Below are 19,225 nucleotides of genomic sequence, written 5' to 3'. Positions count from 1 at the left end.
TTACACTTGGCAGTCTCGTTTGTTTCCCTCTGGCTATTATCCCTTTATAGACCAGCTGAGTGCTTGGCTTAATGCTGTTTAAATGTCAATAACATTTCATTAAATACCCATCCCAAATAGAAGTGATTTGCCTGTTTTCCAAGGCCAAGCAGTGACCAACCTGTGTTGAACCCAGGTTGGATCAAGTACGTACTGTAAGGCACGTTGAGCTTTTAACTGCGTTCGTCACAAGGGTATAACAGGATCTATTATGACCTAACACTCCATTAACCTTCCTGCTTATTTGAGCGAGCGAGTGCATGCATATTTTTTTTCATGATTACTCTTCCCAGGAGCAGTGATCTCCTATGGCTTTATGTATCATCACATAAATACAGACCTGTTGTGACTGATTCCATTGCCATACCATATTGAACCTTGCCAAGGCTAGAATCTAATCCAGAGTTAGTTTTCACAGCATGCCACTGTCATGTTAGCTGGCGCCTAATTCTGTCTAATTGAGTAATGACAGCAACTCCGCAGACTGACACTTCAAAAGCAAGGTCAGTCCAAAGTGTTGCCGGCTTCACACAGAGAAACTGAGTTAAGCCCACTCGTACCACAGAGAACACAGCGGGAGAGCTCCCCAAATCCAATAAATCTAACTGCAGGTATCAAACACACACATGTACAGGAATACACGTATGCTGGCACGCATACACACACATGCATACACACACACACACACACACACATGCACACACACACACACACACACACACACACACACACACACACACACTCGCTCACTCAATGACTGTAATGTCGGTGCAAGCCAGGTTCTATAAGGGAGCTGTGGCTCCATGGTTGGTGTTACTGTAAGGAGCAGTTGAATTGATTCATGGGCTTTTTTTGTCTGGTGTTTACATCAGCCCCTGTTTTTGCCGATATTCTCTCCGTACACTGGATTTATCTTGGAATTCAAAGACACTCAAGTTCACCTTAAAGAGAAAATCGAATTTGTTTAGTTGTGAAGTAAACAACGGTTTATAAGCAACGTGAATGTGCAAACGAAGCATATACATTACATTGTCACATTTAGCCACACTTTAAAATAAATTATTAAGTGAAACTGGTGCTGATTTCCCACAGTGAACCATAAACACACGTAGATACACCATCGTATCTCAGTCATCATTAAACTTAAAGATGAAGATGATCAAGAATTTGGTTTGTATTGCTAATATTGAAACAGCCTCAACATCCAACATTGCATTCAATGTAAATACAAAAATGAAAAATAATGACCCCAAAAAATTATACAAAAGTATTATGTGTGTGCGTGTGTGTGTGCGTGTGTGTGTGTGTGTGTGTGTGTGTGTGTGTTATGCTGAGCATGTAATTTAAAAAACTATGCTCTTGTTGGACAATTGCAGTTTGATGCAATCTTACTACACTCTAGGAAAATTTAAATGTCTTTGTGAAGTTTATTTCCACAGAACAGAATAGTTTTTAGTTTTTTGTTTACTGTAACTGCTTTTAATACACCAAAATGTGCCCGAGCTGAAAAGACTGATTAACATTGCAGTTCCTTTATCTGTACTAGAGTGAATCCTCTTCTCTATACGAGCAGTGGAGAGTAGCATCTGCATCCAGTTGAGCATTTCTCAACTTTCCCCTGTCAAAAAAATATCTGTAGCTCAGCAGGTGGAGCCGGGCCGCAACGCCAGACCCCATTCACAATGAACAGCAGCTCTCTTGCAGATTTTTAGTCCACACAGCTCAAACCAGCTGCTGAGCTGCAGTGGCCCTGGCATGTGTCTGGAAGGGGACCTTTGTTGCAGGGCATTCCCAATTTCACTCTCTTTTAATTCCCTGTGATCCCTCTAATGCCTGATATCTGCATGGGGAATAAAGTTGCATTTTAATTTGTGTTTCACAGGGAAAACTTAAAATGTCTGAATAAAATTTGATGAATGCAAAACATGACTAAAGGACTCTTATCCTTATGTTTACAACTACCTAATTTTTGGGGGGCATTTGAAAAATACCACACCAAAGTTTTCGAAGGGAAGATCTAGCATGTCTACATTTCTTAATCAAAGTGGGCTGTAGAAAATGAATTAGACATGCAGAAGATTAACACTCTACATGTCAGCTATTACCCTTCTCGTGTGCCTTTGTTCAGCAGGTATAATGGAACACGCTGCCATTATAGATCTTCTGTATACACGGGAGGGAATGTAGACAATAGCAAGATCTCTCTGTCCATTGATGGCCTTGGTGGTGAGGGTTTAGAGTGTTCATTTTCTTCAAACCTTGTTCATCCCTTTATAATTCCATCACGGTTGCACTTAATAGCACGGTGAGGTGTTGTGAGCACTTAGAGTAGGGCACCAAGGTGCTCTCATAACCATTAAAATGTTCGACTGCCCATTAAATGCAACTGTAGCTTTTTGTAAGTATCTCTATCCATCACTATTATGACCGGTATATTCTTAGTACATGGTCCTGGGGAGACTGCTGATGCTCGGTTTACGCTGAATGTAGAAATGCGTTCTACTTAATACTATGTTTGAGCAATAAAAAGGAACAGGAACAGGAACGAAGGGGGAAATCATTGGTCTTCAATTTAGGAAAACACTGAAAAATCATGAATAATGAGGCAACTGTTTAAATATTGATCTTGACAAAAGCCCATGCAGTACATTTTACCAAGACATATCCCCATTACACCTTTACACAAACTTGCCTACTGCCAGAGTATGGTTTGCTGAATATGCAGGAACTACTGTGGACATGTTGCATCATTTGTGGAATCTGCAGTGCAGGTGATTGCTTTAGATTATAGCTACTCAATTCCTATTTATGTTAATGGATTAATAGGTTTGGATCTGATGTCAATTTAATATCCCCATATGTCACATTCATTGACATCCAAATAAATGTTAAATGCAGATGTTTGGCACCCTGATTTTCTATTTTTTTACTTTTATACTGAATTTACCTACCAATTTCCAAAACTATTATCTTGTAATTTCAACAAAATGGCTTTTAGTCCAAACGAATCACAACTGATTTGTTAAGGCCACGTTCCCAATCCGATCGTCAACAACTGTGTTACAACAGCATGCTGAAGAGAGCTAAGTAAAGTTTTTCGCACAGAGAGCCCTCCCCATACCGTGTCATTTTTATGCTATTGTTCTTGTTCCCTGAAGTGAAAGTAATAGCTTTTCATCCCAAAGACAGGCACTTGGTAGAAATTAAGCTTTTAAGTTAGAAAATTACTTAATGGAAAGCTAAAAGAAGACCGCAAGTAAAAATATGGCACCTAAAGTGAAGTATTTTCACCATCAAGCCAACCACAGGTTCGTCCTTTCAATGTCCAAGCTTACAAATTGTAGCCCCCCCCCCCCAATCTATATTAACTCCACATCTGTAGAGAGGTGCCTGTGTGATTGGGCAACACTGGTGTATCCATTTCAAATAGGATTTCATCACTATTCAGAGTGCATCTGTGCATTTTTGCCTGTTTACCTCGAGTTCCCAGGAGTCTCAAAGTGAATTGTACACAATGAAATGGACAATGACATGCTCCGAAATTTGCCGTGGTCAGACGGCAGCCGTTTCATGTGATAACAGGCTCTAGATGGTTGGCGTGGTGTTCACAAGTGTCTGGCCAAGTGTTCCTGACAGGAGGAGGAATATAAGGCGGCCGCCTGAGCACACCAGCGCTAACCACTTCAAAATGGAGCCTTTCATCTCACCAGCAGGCACCGAGACGTATCATCCAAGGCTCAAAGGCAGGAGACGTTCTGGTGCAGCAGACCAAACGCCAGAGATGGCAAATATTTAAAAATCCACAGGCCAGAACGTTCATGTTAATGTCTGTGTTCAAACCCTTAAGCTCTTAATGAATAAGCACGACCATGCACGTGCACTGCATATATATGCATTCATTCTGTTTCACCCATACTTCGCATGAGTAGTGTAAAAATTTAATCTTGAGATTTTTACAAATTTGTCAAACAACATTCAACCTACACAAGTTTGTTTTTGCAGTATGAAATGAGACATGTTTTGCCAGCAGAAACACAAAAAGATGCTTTAAGTGGCTCATTTGTCTCTTCCTCTCTGTTCCAGTTCCCACATTGTTCATTGCTGCTAACGGAATCTTCAACTGTCTTTGGGTGAGTACGCAACACAGCATGAGCCCACACAACCATCTTTCTCTGCATTTAAATTATATGTAATAATAATTACATTGTATAACACACACACACACACACACACACACACACACAATCTCGCTTAATCTAGGGAAAACCAAACACTTGCCTCCCCTGTGTGATTCAATATTGGGCTTCTGCCGCTGAGCGCAGCAACATAAATGTTGGCGTTGGGGTGCTTTTGATTTCCAAATCAAATTTGAAAGCATACAAATTGCCATTGTCGTACAACTTGCGTGATTACATTTTTGATTTGGGTGCGATTGTTTGTACTCAACAGGGAGCAGTACTTGATGTCTACATTTGCATGGTGTACATATTGCTTAATGCCCCCCACCCCCCTTTAACACTACAGACGTCGGCTCTATTTGCACAGATCATGTCTGAATGATTTCTGTGAAAACTGAGCAAATGTTTTCCCTGAGAGAGAAGACTTTTATCACCAGAAACACAGAATTGCTTTCAAATCATCATAATACCAAATCAAATGTGTGAAAGGCTGACCGCCTTCACACATTTGAAGAGAATTTTTTTTTTACCATATAGCTATATACAAAAGTGTACGAAGAGAACTGTGGCCTGGTGATATTAGGGTATTAAACCACCGTATAATACTGTCCTGTACAGATCTACTGTGCCAATTATGATTAAAGCACAAATGCAGATTCCACAATCCCATTAGGTCGGAAAATCAGCAGTTTGATGATAAAGCGAAAACATCATTTCAATGTAATTCTCAAGGATAAAGTAACATTGTATTACAAGGTTATACAGAAGCCTTTGAATTCCAGCTGCTTTAATCTATCTACTGGTATTGTGCTCATTTCCTGCTGTACTGCAGCACACCCCCATCCTTCCTTCATTTCTCCTGCCTGGGGAGTCTGCACGTCTCCAGGGGCCTCCACTCCAGAAGAAAAAAAACGTCATTAATGAACTATTTAGCCTGCGCAAAAGCTTTCAGGAAAAGCAAAGTACAAAAAATACCTTTTAATGCTTGTTTTTTTTTCCTCTTTTTTTTCTAAAACGATCAGAGACAATCCTGAGTCACTAATTTGTGGCAGTGATGGGAACATTCTGACTGCTTTATCCCCATAGAGTTGGGGAAATAGCAAGCGGGAGGCACGAGAGCCAGATCATTCTGCTTCGACTGTCAGATAGGGATAATGGTGGGACTTGAATAAGCTTGGGGGCCCGCACTGTGGATTCTCTTTATAGCTCTGCCATCCCATGCAAAAAGGAATTTTGAATGTAGCTCCTACATATTTAATACACAAGTTGTTTCACAGATGTTTCTCCAGACATTTTCTGCCTCATAAAACAGGTTATATTATTTTTTAATAAGCCGACATCTCTTGTTGTTATGAGGAAAGACTATGAGGCTCGTCAGGGTTGCTTTGATGTAAGCGTTGACAGATAGATGCATAAGGTGGAATGGCAGGCCAAAAATATGCAAACACAATGCTTACATGCAAGTTTGTTATGCAGTCAAGCATTAAGTGCAGAGTTCTGTGAACATTTGAATATCTGCACATCCCCGGTTCATCTGTGACAACTCTACCTAAAATATTGTGTTCAATAATTGTTTAAACAATTGGCAAGAAGTGTATGAACAATTTTGTTCATTCAAATCATGTTAAAAAAATGAATGGTTTAATGCCTTCAAACTTGCTTTTGTTTGTCACTTATAATAATAATAATAAAGAAAGTTAGAAAATTGGTAACTTAAATCATGCTTCATGCAAAACTGGCAAAAAATAATATCACTGCTCTCGCACCTTCAAATCTGTTGCACAATAATAATAATGTAGTTTAGAATTACCTGATCACCTTTTTTTCATTGTTCTTTTCATAATAATTTCATCTACCTCATCTCCCTAATATGAAATTTATATATATATATTTAGACTTTATAGATCCTATCTGTGATATTGTGTGAGAGCCAATTTGTGTGGTTGATGTCAATTGTCTGTTGATCACAAAAAATATTGATAACTATATAATGCAGCACAATGCTTTATAAAATCAGTATGAATTATTATGTAGACAAAATATGTACAATTACACATATCAGTCTAGATTTTTGTGCACATGAGATTATTGAGAGTGCACTGTCAAATGTATTTTATATTTGTCCATCTTGACCCAAGCCATATGTTATACTATTAATAATATTAAATAGTGTTGAGATTACAGGTTTGGATCGACCAGTCACTAAAAACCTTGTGACTCACAATCCACTGAATTCATGTCAAGCAGGGAAACCAAGCCTCTGTAAAAAAAAAAATGGACAACAGTCAGTCATGTGTATCTAACACTCTTGTGGTGAAGCAAGTTAATCTGCTTGTGGTGAGCTCTGATATCCAAGCCGGCAATACAACGCTGTTTCACAACAAAAATGTATGTGATGTGTGGGCTGGAGTCTTTCTGTATGGTTTCTGGTGGTTATGCCTGTGCAATTGTGGGTTTCCTCTTGGTGCAACGATTTCCTCCCACAGTCCAAACACCTGCAGGGTTGGTAAAATGGAAACTTGAAATTGCTCATAGATGCTGTTTTGAGAGGGAATGTGTTTGGCTTACCCGTGGTGTACCATGCTGTCACTCCATTGTGTGCCGTGGTAATGATATGTTGAAGATAAGTCTACAGGTAGATGGATGAATGGATTGACAAAATGAGCAAAACCACATATTGCATACCCTGTGCTATTTAAAATGAACAGAAACATTATGATACACTTATGTGATTTATTGTTTAAATTTGAAAGAAAAACCAGAACAACAATATAATTGAACATGTGTATGTTTTAGAGCAGTAGAGTAGTCAGTCAACGCATAATTTGCAGTCCATTGAGTGTTTGTGTGTGTGGGGGCTCCTGATCTGGCAACTCTTTATCGCGTGTGTCCTCCATGTGCATCACAACAAGCTTACACAGCGTGCGAATCTCACCCGCCTGAGATTGACGAGATCAGGACCGGTCCCCGATTCTGAAAAATGAGCAGTGAATATGGATACTACCAATACTAGCAAAATGAGTTTTGCAGCAGTTCTCGGGAGTTCATACCACATATGTGGAGCATAAAGTGTGGAAACTGCTTTTCCATGTTTAGTTTTGACTCCGGGGACAGAGAGCAGGCGACCCGAGGGGTCAGGAGGATTCATAATGTAGCTTATATATGGAAACTACCAGTTTAGAGTAAAAATTGGAGTCACTGAAACATTAACTGAATAACTAATCCCTACTCAAGCCCTAACCCCTTGAACAAGAGTGTTTCTGTAAAAAATACAAAAGAAACGGTGCTGAATAGGATATATACACATTTTCTGAAAGAGGCAGTTGAGAGTTGACATTTTGCTGGCGATCCGTGTTACCTGCAGGCTTTATGGCTATTGATGTTGTTTAATCATAACACTGAACACACTCTACTTTGCTTGTTCCCTGATTCTCAATTGCTTTGTTGGTATTTTTCTGTAAATAGAAAATATGAGTGTCTTATGTTTATACTTCATATACTGTATTTTGTGCATTATTGATAATCTTAACTGGCTGTTAGTAAACGGGGAAAGCTCCACCAATCAAATTTTAACCTCAACATAAACTCGCCAAACATACTGCTGTAATTACACATTTAAACACACTTAATTGCATGGGGATGTATCCTTTAAAGAAATGTACAAATCCATTTATAAACCCATAAATATCAAAAGCCTCCACATAAAAGAGTAGATGCATGCAGCTAAAGAGAAGAAAAAAATATTCATCACCTTGTCAAAGCTCCAGTCACGGGTTTCTAGGTCTCTGATTCACTATTCTGTGTATCTAACTCTTAAAATCCTATTATGCTGCCTAAAAGACTGGATGCCTGCAATGAATAGGCCTACAATATACTTTTCTGGTTTTGCACAGTGGCCAGTTTTTAAGTAGGTGGCTATTCCTCTCACCCAGCCGAGAGAAGCCTTTGAGGAGCACCTTTGAACGTGTTGGAAGTTTGTAATAAGCCTTTTAGCAGAATGGATTCATGCTGAGCTCTGAAAGTGCCGCAGGAGAGCAAAACACAACTGCCAGTACAGCAGCATCCAGAGCTCGGCAGTAGGGTTGATCGCTCTGAGGTGTTTAAACTACCACACTGCGTCTTCTCTGCGTGGTTTTACTCAGATTCTTCAGGGATGGAGAGAGAGTGTACACAGAACTAGAGTTGTGTCATTTGTCCGAGAACAGGAAAGAGCAAGTCGGGGCTTCAATTGGAAAATGTAACTTGCCAACACAAGTCATTAACCCATAGTTAGGGATGAAACAGGTAAATTCCCAAGTGTTGATGTTTAAATGTTTCAATCATTAATTAAAAAGCGTTTTTGATTAATGCACTTTGGGTCAAACTCATGGTAAATAGTGTCCGGCATCAACCTAAGTTAGTAAGTCTCCTAGATGCAGGTGAGCAGGTGCAGCATGCAATGTGGGTTTGTTTTGCAAAGGTGAAAACCTGACGGAGAGGGCAGTGACATTGTTTCGGAGATGTAGGCCTAAAATGTACTTTTATAGGAGTGCTTGGGGAAACCTGCTCAGAGACGGCCACCTTGTCTGCGGAACATGCAGAAAAATAAAAACGCTGTGATGGAGGCAAACACTTCTGATGCAAGGCAAGTTAACTTTTTGCTCAGTGCATGGTGTGGGGACTTTGACATGGGGGCTTGTCATGTTGTGTCTAACATGTTTGCTAAGAGCTTGTCAATAATGTAAACTTAAGCATTTCATGGTATTTAAAAGACTGCATGTTGTTCTGCCCCAGTGTGTGCCGAGTGGAGGCAGAGTCTAGATGTACATTGCACAAGATAACACGGACATAGTTACCCCCCGTAGTTACCCACGGAAATATTTTGTTCATTTATAATTCAACTGTTTTTCAAGTTTTGTGGTGAGCAGGTCATACTTCATGCAGAGGTAGAATTTGTGAAGGAGCAACAAAGTAAAATTGTAATAAAAAGTGGATAATTGATGGAACAAGAAAAAAAGAAAACCAAAACGAAATTCCATTTTTTTTCTCCATGTGATGAAACAACAGATATAACCCATACCACCCAACCAGACATTTTCTTTTTGCATCGGGCTACAGTTTGGGGAGGGAGAAATTATTGTCATTGCAATTACTGTCACCATTTTCTTACTCATTTGTTATTTGTCCAAGTTGTGCATGGGGACATTACTGTACATACACTCAAATGCAACACAGACGACACAATTTCACTCTGTATATCAGTACTTTTTGAACATACTCAGCACATTTTATCAATGACGATATTTAAAACCACGATAAATCACAATGTCAAATTTTCATACTGTTTCTTTTCTAGCTGCTCTCAGTAAAAATCAATTCCATCAGGCATTACACCATTCTCATATTATTCTTAACCTCTTTTGCATAACACAGGTCTCACAAGTCCTGAGCTTAAAAATCGATCTAAATCCGGTCTCCTCCCATTCATGAATGAAATTAGTGGATGAATCTGGTGAAATGAAGACTTTACTTTTATAACTGATCCAGCCAATCTATTCAAGGAAAGAGCAGTAAATCCTAATATTTGGTACAGGCTATAGTAATGGAGTTAGGAGAATTAGAGCATGGAAGACGGAAAGTTGTCATTACCGGGAATGGGGTTGGGGGGGATTGAAAGCGGACCAGTGAGTGTAAAGGAGCTGAGGCTTCAAACGGGGATGTTTCAATAGTTCTGCTCTCCAGCAGAGAACAGAGTGAAAGTGCCTTCCAAAAATAAGGCCAAAAACAGAGTACAGACACACAAATTTATAATTACCTTAGGCGAGGCAAGTTTATTTGTGTAGCACATTTCGACAGCAAGGCAATTCAAAGTGGTCTGCTAAAGATATAAAATCATGAGGAAATACAGAGAAGCAAAATGAGATTTGCAGCAGTTCTCGGGAGTTCATACCACACATGTGGAGCATAAAGCGTGGAAACTGCTTTTCCATGTTAAGTTTTGACTCCGAGGACAGAGAGCAGACGACCCGAGGGGTCAGGAGGATTCATAATGTAGCAGAAGATCAGACATGGATCTTTTGCCCCAAGCCATTAAATGCTTTATAAACCAACAGCAGTATTTTGAAGGTTTTTTGGACAGGAAGCCAGTGTAAACATCGGAGAACTAGAGTTACATGATCCTCTTTCTTGGTCTCAGACAACAACACTCTGATTCAGCTGTAGCTGCCTGATCGATTCTTTTCGAGACACCTGTAAACACCAGTTGTTGTAGAGTAGTCAAGTTGGTTGTAAGGCACATTCATGGAGAGATTTTTCCAGATTTTGCTGAGACATCAGTCCCTTTGATCCTCCATACGTTCCTAATTTGTACTGTAGACTACAAGGTTTGCTTCACATCTCCATTGAACACGGCCGCATAGTGTCTTTGTTCTGTCTGCAAAAGTCTCTGGAAGCCGAGCCAAGTCTCTCGTCATGTCTTTTCCTTAGTCACCACTTTTCCAATGTTGTTTGCAGATGTTTTCCCAAACCAAACTTCTGTTTGTTTTACAAGCATATGCTGAGTACACGTTACACGTTCAAAGCTCACTTGTAATTGATTTGGTTGAGCTTCTTTCGATTACTGTACTGCAGCATGAGGAAGCACATGGGTAATGCTAATGGTTTCACACTATTCCACTGATCTACAGGTTGTGGCAACAACCAAAAACATTTTTGAAGTGTTTTTGATGAGTAAGGAAATATGTTTAACACGTGTTGAACCTCAAGGATGCACACAATGCGTCTTGACGAGCAACACTGAGTGTGAACAAAACTTTTGAAACTCAACTGTGTCGGCATGGAATCGAGACATGGAATATATGATAAAACAAATAATACAAATATATGATATTTTCACCTTCATGTTGCCATGTTCCTCTGCACACTACTGGTAACTGATTGAACTACTGCACTAGTTCCACTGTTAATATTTCATGTAAATTCTTTAAAGTTATTATTCTTATTCTCTTATTGTATATTTTACATTTATTTTTGTAGATATTGTATATATTTTTAAAGTGTGCTGTGTGAAACGTGCTGCTGTTACACCGGAATTTCCCAGCTTGGGATAAATAAAGTAACTATCTATCTATCTATCTATCTATCTATATAACAACTATGCCAAGTCATGCTACCATGTGAAAGTGCAGGTCTTTGATAACGGGGTGCTACATTTCGGTGGCGTACGCCAGCTGCCTGGCACAACAAGCTCTTGCGACTGTCGCAGACGCCTCAGCTCATTGCACAGTGTTGGCCCAGCCACTAAGCGAAAGATTTGATTGACTGGCTTTCGGATTTGAATGTGCAGTGTCCCTCGTACTCAGTTCCAGCTGTAAAAGGAAAGAGATGAATGACACGTGCCATGTGGATTCATGAGGCAGTGCTGCTGTAAGTAGCCATTATGATTCAAAGTGGGAACATCCAGCCAGCGTGGACACATCCTCGTCATTATGTGCATAATAAGCTGACATGATTAGAAATCCCGCATTTTGTTAAATCCAGCTTGGACTTGTGCTGCTGTCCCTCACTTACTGCTGAATTAAATCATGGCGCTGCCCTTGCCAAGAAACTTGTAAAATGCAATCAGCCATTTTTTTCTCTCTTTTTTTTTTTTGAAAGATAAAATCATTATAAGTGAAAATGTTTCATCTTTGTCACAACGTATGAATGAGTAAGACTGTACAGTAGTTTCCGGGTGAAATTCATCCTCAGTTATCTTCTGGGCATGTGACGACTGGGCAAGGTGCCATACAATGTCATACAATGACAGAAACAAATAGTTGGATTACAGGGCTTTGAGTCGGTATAATTATAATTATAAAATAATTAATTTAGCATGAAAAACACATTATTTTGAAGGAAATTAAATTTGGGAGTAGTTTTCAGGACAGGGCAGTAAAGCTAACTGGGCCGTAAAATATGATGTTGTCTAATCAGACTTTGTCCCATTTCTCCTCCTTAACCGCTGTCCTTGTTTCAGAGTAACACTCTAGAAGTAGATCTGTGACAGGTCGAAACTTTCACAACAAAGGTGAGAAGTAAGGGCATGCAATACACATCATTGATTAGGGTTTTGCCAACAGATGACTATGGCCATCGCCCAAAGCAAAATGTCAAATGGCAGCAAGATGTTTGTTTTTAATCATTATTTGCAGCAGTAGTATCAAACATAAAAGTTTTGTGTCAACGCTACTGACACACATACACACAGACACTCCAACCAAAACAACTCTGATAAAAAAAATGATAAAAATTTGAGTTTTGTGAGTTTGTTCTCTGTTTCATTGCAATGTACTACTTGAGAAAGCAAGTTCAAATCTTGGAAACCGTTGAGAACCAATTGTTTCTTATTCTTATTCCAGGGCTGCTTCACTCACAACAAGACAGAAACTGGCACAAACTCTCAGATGTTTACATATGGATAGTACTCGTCGTTGTAGTCCCCACTGAAGAAGGAACTGAGGAGCTGCGGACTGAATCAACATCTACAGTATATTCCAGTGTTGTGCACATTACAGAAACTGTTGTGCATTCAAATTCTTACTGTTGACAAGATAACCCTGAACCAGAAGAACTATTATGGAGTGATTGTGCATGTTCACTATGGACTAAATATTAAACTATATTCTATACTATATCGTGCTTTTTTGGTAATGAATGTAATTTTTGACAATTATTTTTAACAGCCTCCACCTTTTGAGGAAGGAAACATTTCGTAACATGGCTGAACAGAATGTAAGAAAATCCATTGAAATACACAGACTTAACAGATTGACCAGGTCCAGGGGTCAATCCTTACAAACTACCACATAGGTTTTAATAAGCTGTTTGAACCAGTGTTGTAGTCGAGTCACCAACTTGCGAGTCCGAGTCGAGTCTCGAGTCCCCAGTGTTCAAGTCCGAGTCCAAGTCGAGTCACAAATAAAAGAGAACACGTTTTCCATCTATTATAATGTGCTTCATTTCCTTCTCTTTTGTTGCACATCCCCTGTGTTATTTGAACACATTTAAGAAGATATGTAATTTTAAGATCAAATGGGGGAAAAAAACACAATATCACAGCGAGTTTTACAATTAATTTAAAGTGATGAAAATCAGCAGGCTCCATTTGCCGTCTTCTCCATCTTTACCTACTCCTCTCCTCAACTCTCTTCTTCATCTCCTGTATTTCTACAGGAACACGATTCGTGATTTGAAGCTGTTCATGTGCAGTGTGACCCTGCCTGACTTGTGTGCAGAAGTCATTTCCATCCCATCTTTGGTAGCTCATGAATTTCTCCGTTGTATTGAAGGGCCAGAGGTTGTCAAAGCTGCCAGATCTATACTATATTACCTGACCCCACACTGCTGCATGATCAACATAAGTATATTACCGAGGGAAGGAAAGTATGAATTTAAATTAATATTTGCATTTTCTTAACCCATTAATGTAGTTGTTTCCTGAATACCGTAGGATGAATATGTAATTTAAAAGGCCCTCCTCCATTACCCTCAAACACTGACTAGAAACACTGGTTTTTGAAACATATTGGTCAGCTATCTGCATGTTATATTCTAGACATTCATATTTTTTGATTGCTTGCGTGTAAATATAGCTGGCCATTACCCTTTTTACCTATCATAAACTATTTTTCATTTTGTTAATATCTTTCAAGGGTCATACTTAATACTAAAAACAGACTAACATCTCAAACGCGATGGCTCGGAACACCATCTCTTTGCTGGGGGCATCTGATGTTTGGTGGTGGTTCTGACTATGATGATAGACTTGCAGCTGGTTTTACAGGTTTTGGTTCAGGCAGTCTTGAGCAGAGTCGAGTCTTTGCAATAGTCAGTTTTGAAACGAACTGTTCACAGCAGTAGGTTTCCTCGAACAGAGAAAATCCTCAGGAAGTACATAGAGTTTATTGAACTCGAGCAGAGGGAGGTTGCTGTACTTAGCTTTGAGCTCAGTGTTGTTTGGCAGCTCGATCATTTTCATGTTGTCAGCTTTCAGGCACATTTCCATCATTATTCATTATTGTATTATTAGCCTGTTATTTATGAATATGATTATCACTATTATTTATTAATGACTGTTATCAGTGCTGAAATTATTGACATCGCTACTTGTCAAGACTGTGTTTAAATACAACTCTTTTAGCCACTCTCCCTCTTTTCTGCCCCTCTCATCCCCTTCCTCCTCTCCCTGAAACTCAACCAGTCGAGGCAGATGGCCGCTCGCCCTGAGTTTATTTCTGTCGACTTTTTTTCCCTCCACTGTCGCCAAGCGCTTGCTCATTGTGGGAACTGTAGGGTCTCTCTCTTTATGACATTGTAAAGATATTGTTGACACGTCAGTAATAATTAGCTAAACATCAGCATGAAAGCACAGCAAGCACCTGTGATATCCAGCCTGTGGAGAGAGGTCAAGTCAGGTTAGTAGACATGATGTTAGATGAAGGTCATAATTACATATATGGTCATGATGTACTGAAGAAAAAAAAAACATGAATTAAAATGGACACAGGAACAATATATGCTTATCATAAAAGGTTCCCTGGAAGTAAGTGGGGATAGACAGACTATTAACATTAGTTTATTTTGATTTCATTATGTGATTAATTTCTTGAATCTGCCATGATTAGTGAGTAAAAGGTTAAGAAAGCAAAACGACTAATATTTTATATCTTAAAGGTTTAAGCACTGCACAATTAATTGTATATACAGTGTAAACTGGACTTGCATGAAAATGCTTTACCTGACATAAGGCTCACTAGGTGTGTTTGGATATCTCTTGTATTTGTATGTCTGTAAAATACATTTTCAGTAAGGCTATGTAAACCGATTCATGAAATTGAATCAATGTTTATTGAAAGCACCATTTCATGTCAGTTAATATCAACAAAATAAATGGTTTGTCACACACAACTATGCCCCAATGATCCAGCTGCATGATACATGGTGTAGCACGCCATTCATCACACTGCAACTTCATCACTGATGATAGTGTCATCACTGACATTATAAAAAAACAAATATGTTCTGAAGGATTCTTAACGCTGACAAGTTATTCTGTCCATTTAGAAAAAGGTCTTCGCAAATTTGAATTTACACACAAATTCTGATTTGATTCCGATTTCCCAGTTTTTCCCAGAACCATGACAAAGCATACATTTTTGGATTTGTGTGGAGCTGGATGTGTGAACGGTCCTAAAACAATCACACACAAATGCTTATCCATGCACACACATTTAACAACCTGAAATAAAAAGAAAATAATCTCACAAATATAAAAAAAAACTTTTTAAAGAGTTTAGCTTTTGAAAGCAAAAAAAACACATATGCGCAATCATTTGCGTGCCGTATGTGTGTGTAGGTCTGAATATGCATTTGTGTGTATCCAAAATAATGAACAAATAAGATATATATATATATATATACATATTTCAAAATCTCATTTGTCATTTGTCGATCATAGAATACACACCTGTGACTATTTGGAGCCTAATTCCCTGCAGCTGTTAATAAGTGTAGTGATTAATTTTTTCATTCGGAAAAAAATAATTCCTCTGAGCATAATCCAGCGAATAATTACATTTCCCACAAAACATATTTGTTTTTTGGCAATTTATTTGAATATACATGTAATTTCTAGGAGACATGGTTGAATATTTTAGACTTCATCTCCTTTAGTGTTTGGCATGTTGCATCTTTAATTAAACCATTTTGAGTCTTTGCTTTGTGTGTGCAGCGAGAGACATTTTGACGTGAAGTGCATGCATGCATCCACATTTAGACAAAAGGCTTTGTGTAAAGCTGCGTACTTTATGTTCCATTTCAGCAGAGGGCTGGAGGCTGTGTGCACTGGTCAGGCTTGAATGCTTGGCTCTGCCAGAGTCAGCAACAGACAATGAGCTGAGGACGGGAGGCTCCATGTCTGTCTCCCTGGAGAGCACCTGTGGCTAAGGAGCTTGTTATTGATCTAAGTGGGGGGAGGGATGAGAGGTGAAGGGCGAGCAGGGAAGCACCTCTGCCCTCTCCTGCCCTCCAGTGTCCCATAGGATTGAGTTGTGAGTCCTTATCAGCTCCACAGCCTTCTTGACTCAAAATGGAAAAAAACAGCCATAGATGCAAAGGTCCAAAGTCCCACAAGGAAGAATATATTCAAATCAAAACCTTTAAACAATGTTTCCCTATCAACATTCTTTCCTAAGAATTATGGTCACATGGAACTATGGAACGCAGAAAAAATTAGATGATGAGAAGAAAATTATGAGAATCTGAGAATTCTGATGATAATGAATCATTAAAGCTTCTCAAATGCAAGGATTTGCTGCTTTTCTCTGCTTTCTATTTATCGTTTTAAATTGTATATATTTGGGTTATTGACTGCTAGCAAAGAAAATTGCACTTTTCCGGTGGAGTGAAACAAGTTCAGGAGAGGAAGGAATTTTCGCTGCTCCGTTCCACATGACATACTCAACTTTTTGCAGAACATCCAGTGTGCTCTTGGCAGTGAGACAGTCTGCTCATGCTGTGCTGCTGCTTCACTACTACTACACAGTTTAGAAAAACTGCCAATACTGATGATGCTGTTAATATATTGCCATTTCATCATGCCCAACTCCACCCAGCACTCAACTGTTAGCTCCCAATTAAGTTTCCACAAGGAGTGCACACTATCAAAGTTCCAAATTCTAAAGCTAATGGGAACCCAAAAGGAAACCTTATTCATTCTACTGTACCTGTGATCACCCCCTTAGTGCAGATAAAGGTAATTAACACAACATGTATTCCATCACCAGCTTATCTGGATATTCATTCAAGTAAACACAAAGACGATTGATACATGCTCATGTCAGTCTCATGCTGTCAGTCTATGCAGAGCAGATTATTTGATGTGCATAAGGAGAAAAAAATCCCAACATCACCTCAACCCCATCAGCAAAGTTGGTTTCACGCACCCGATACCAATTGCTAACACCTTGTTCCTAAATGAAATAAAGATGAAAAGAAGTGTATGATTTGTGTCACTTTGCTTTCCTTGCCACACATTAAACCAACCAAATAATCCCCGCACCAAATTGCACTCAGTTGTGGTAGTTTTAATTTCATGCAAATACTACATGATTGAATAACATTGTACAAACCAGTGGCGCATAGGCAGAAATTTTGCTGTATTGCCAAAACATAACTTGGTGGGGGCCATCATTGCTGTCAAAAAGGAACTAGTAAAACTGTGGTAGAGGTAGAAAAAAGGGGAAACAACGAACTTAAATAACGATGATAATTTTACTTCGTAATACCCAGCATCACAAAGGTAATAACAGCAACACACTGCTTATACAGCATGCACAGCCAACCGAGCTTAGTCTATAAAGGCTGTACACGAGTAAGTAAAGGATCAGACCGACAGAGCACCACAGACGATATTAACATATTGCATGACATAGCATACATCAGACAGAAATCGCACATATCCCATATCCCTTGTGTATTCATTACAGCCACTGTTGCTGCATCATAGTGAGCACAGGCAGCTTACAAATGTACAAGCAGTGGCTTAAAGAAATCCTCAGGAAAAGGAAACCAAAGAATTAAAAACCCAGCAGAGTATTGTTTGAATTAAGAAAGACCAGCATATCCCTATATTTCTATTTGTCTAAATCAACCACATACAATAAAATCTGGTGGAAGTTTAGCTTAATTGCAACAAAAAAAAGAGCAATTTGTTAAAAACACACAATGTCCCCTATTAACAGTTGGACTGGCTCATACAGCTAATACACAACACACAATTACTTAACGTGAAATCCCTTCAAAGATAAAAAAATATAAAAAATAAAATAAGCAGTGGAAATGTGTAGAAAAGCAGCTCTACCTTTTTGGTTTTCATGGTCTATACAAAACCAGATGCTAACGTCTGAATTTAGCAGAGAGGATCTCATCATGGCCCAAACAGACACAGAGTTCCTTTTCAAAGAACAAGAGGATGGTTGTTGAGACAGGTAGTACTCATGGACGCTCTGAGTTCCGATTTAACAGTATCTCAACACTACAAGGAGTCATGGGAGGAGTGATGATGACTCAAAGTAGTTTGGTGAGGTTTGGAAAAATGTCAGGAGCACAACTGTCAGATACTTCCATGAAGGATGGAAGTTCCGATGCTGTTGCTGAATAAATATTGTTAATTCGGCATCCTCAAGCAATTATGTATCAGAGGCTTCCTACTGCTTGTTGCTACTGATCCATTCAAATCAGCAGACAAATCAAACGCTTATCAATAAGTAAATCAATAAGTCAAGTTTAGGATTATTTGTTTGCTAAGAAAATTTATTTTTTTGGAAGTTGGCCGGGTGGGCTGTGAGTAATTGGGTGTTCTGTAACACCCAGGCCCATTACTGGCTACATATCTGGTTCAACATACATACTTACATGTAAAAGTAATTTTCCAATTTATTATGGGTTTGCTAAACTTCCTCTGCCGATCAAAAAACACAACTCACAATATGTCTTTCTCTAACACAATAGATTCATATACACACAATGTTAATGGCTTAAAGAAATCTTTTTTTTTAAACTTAATGCTGCCTAGTTTACACACAATGACCAAATAGTTTAGATGATTGTAAAATGTTTATGTTTGAGGCCAAATGTCCTCATTGAAAACATTGCCTCCAAATATTTCTCTCTTTCCCACTGTACTTGACTAATTTAATTTTAGTTAAATATTGTGGTAACGTTGATGTAATTAAACAAACACTAAGCTCTGAACAACAGGACAAGCCAGAACCCACAATCAATCCACAGCAGACATGCTCTGGTAGATGGGATTTGAAATCACTCAGTTTTTCTAAAACAGAATCAGTCTCATTTGGTAAATTACAGCTGTGCTGCCGGCTTACTTGTTAGATTATAGATGCTTCCTCACTCAATGATTTAGATCTGAACTGGAATAAATGAAGAGGATTTGCCACTTGATCTTAAAACTATAAAACCCAATGGATTTA

General features: G+C 38.9%; 1 long non-coding RNA gene across 12 annotated transcripts in view; it reads left to right on the top strand.

Moving 5' to 3' along the window:
* Window positions 1–19,225, top strand: part of LOC118312712 — a 119,202-nt gene that overhangs the window by 5,955 nt on the left and 94,022 nt on the right. For 9 of the 12 annotated variants that reach the window (XR_007031380.1, XR_007031378.1, XR_007031381.1 and 6 more), the window contains exon 5: window positions 4,123–4,169. This is a non-coding gene — a long non-coding RNA (uncharacterized LOC118312712). Of the gene's footprint in view, window positions 1–4,122; window positions 4,170–12,213; window positions 12,265–12,595; window positions 12,869–19,225 lie in introns of those variants that run through there. The other 3 variants (XR_004794297.1, XR_004794284.2, XR_004794293.2) reach the window with 2 other exon arrangements.

The sequence above is a fragment of the Scophthalmus maximus genome, chromosome 8, assembly GCF_022379125.1.
Source record: "Scophthalmus maximus strain ysfricsl-2021 chromosome 8, ASM2237912v1, whole genome shotgun sequence".
Lineage (NCBI taxonomy): Eukaryota > Metazoa > Chordata > Actinopteri > Pleuronectiformes > Scophthalmidae > Scophthalmus > Scophthalmus maximus.
The sequence above is the reverse complement of the archived record's forward strand: the minus strand, read 5'-3'. Positions and strand labels throughout refer to the sequence as shown.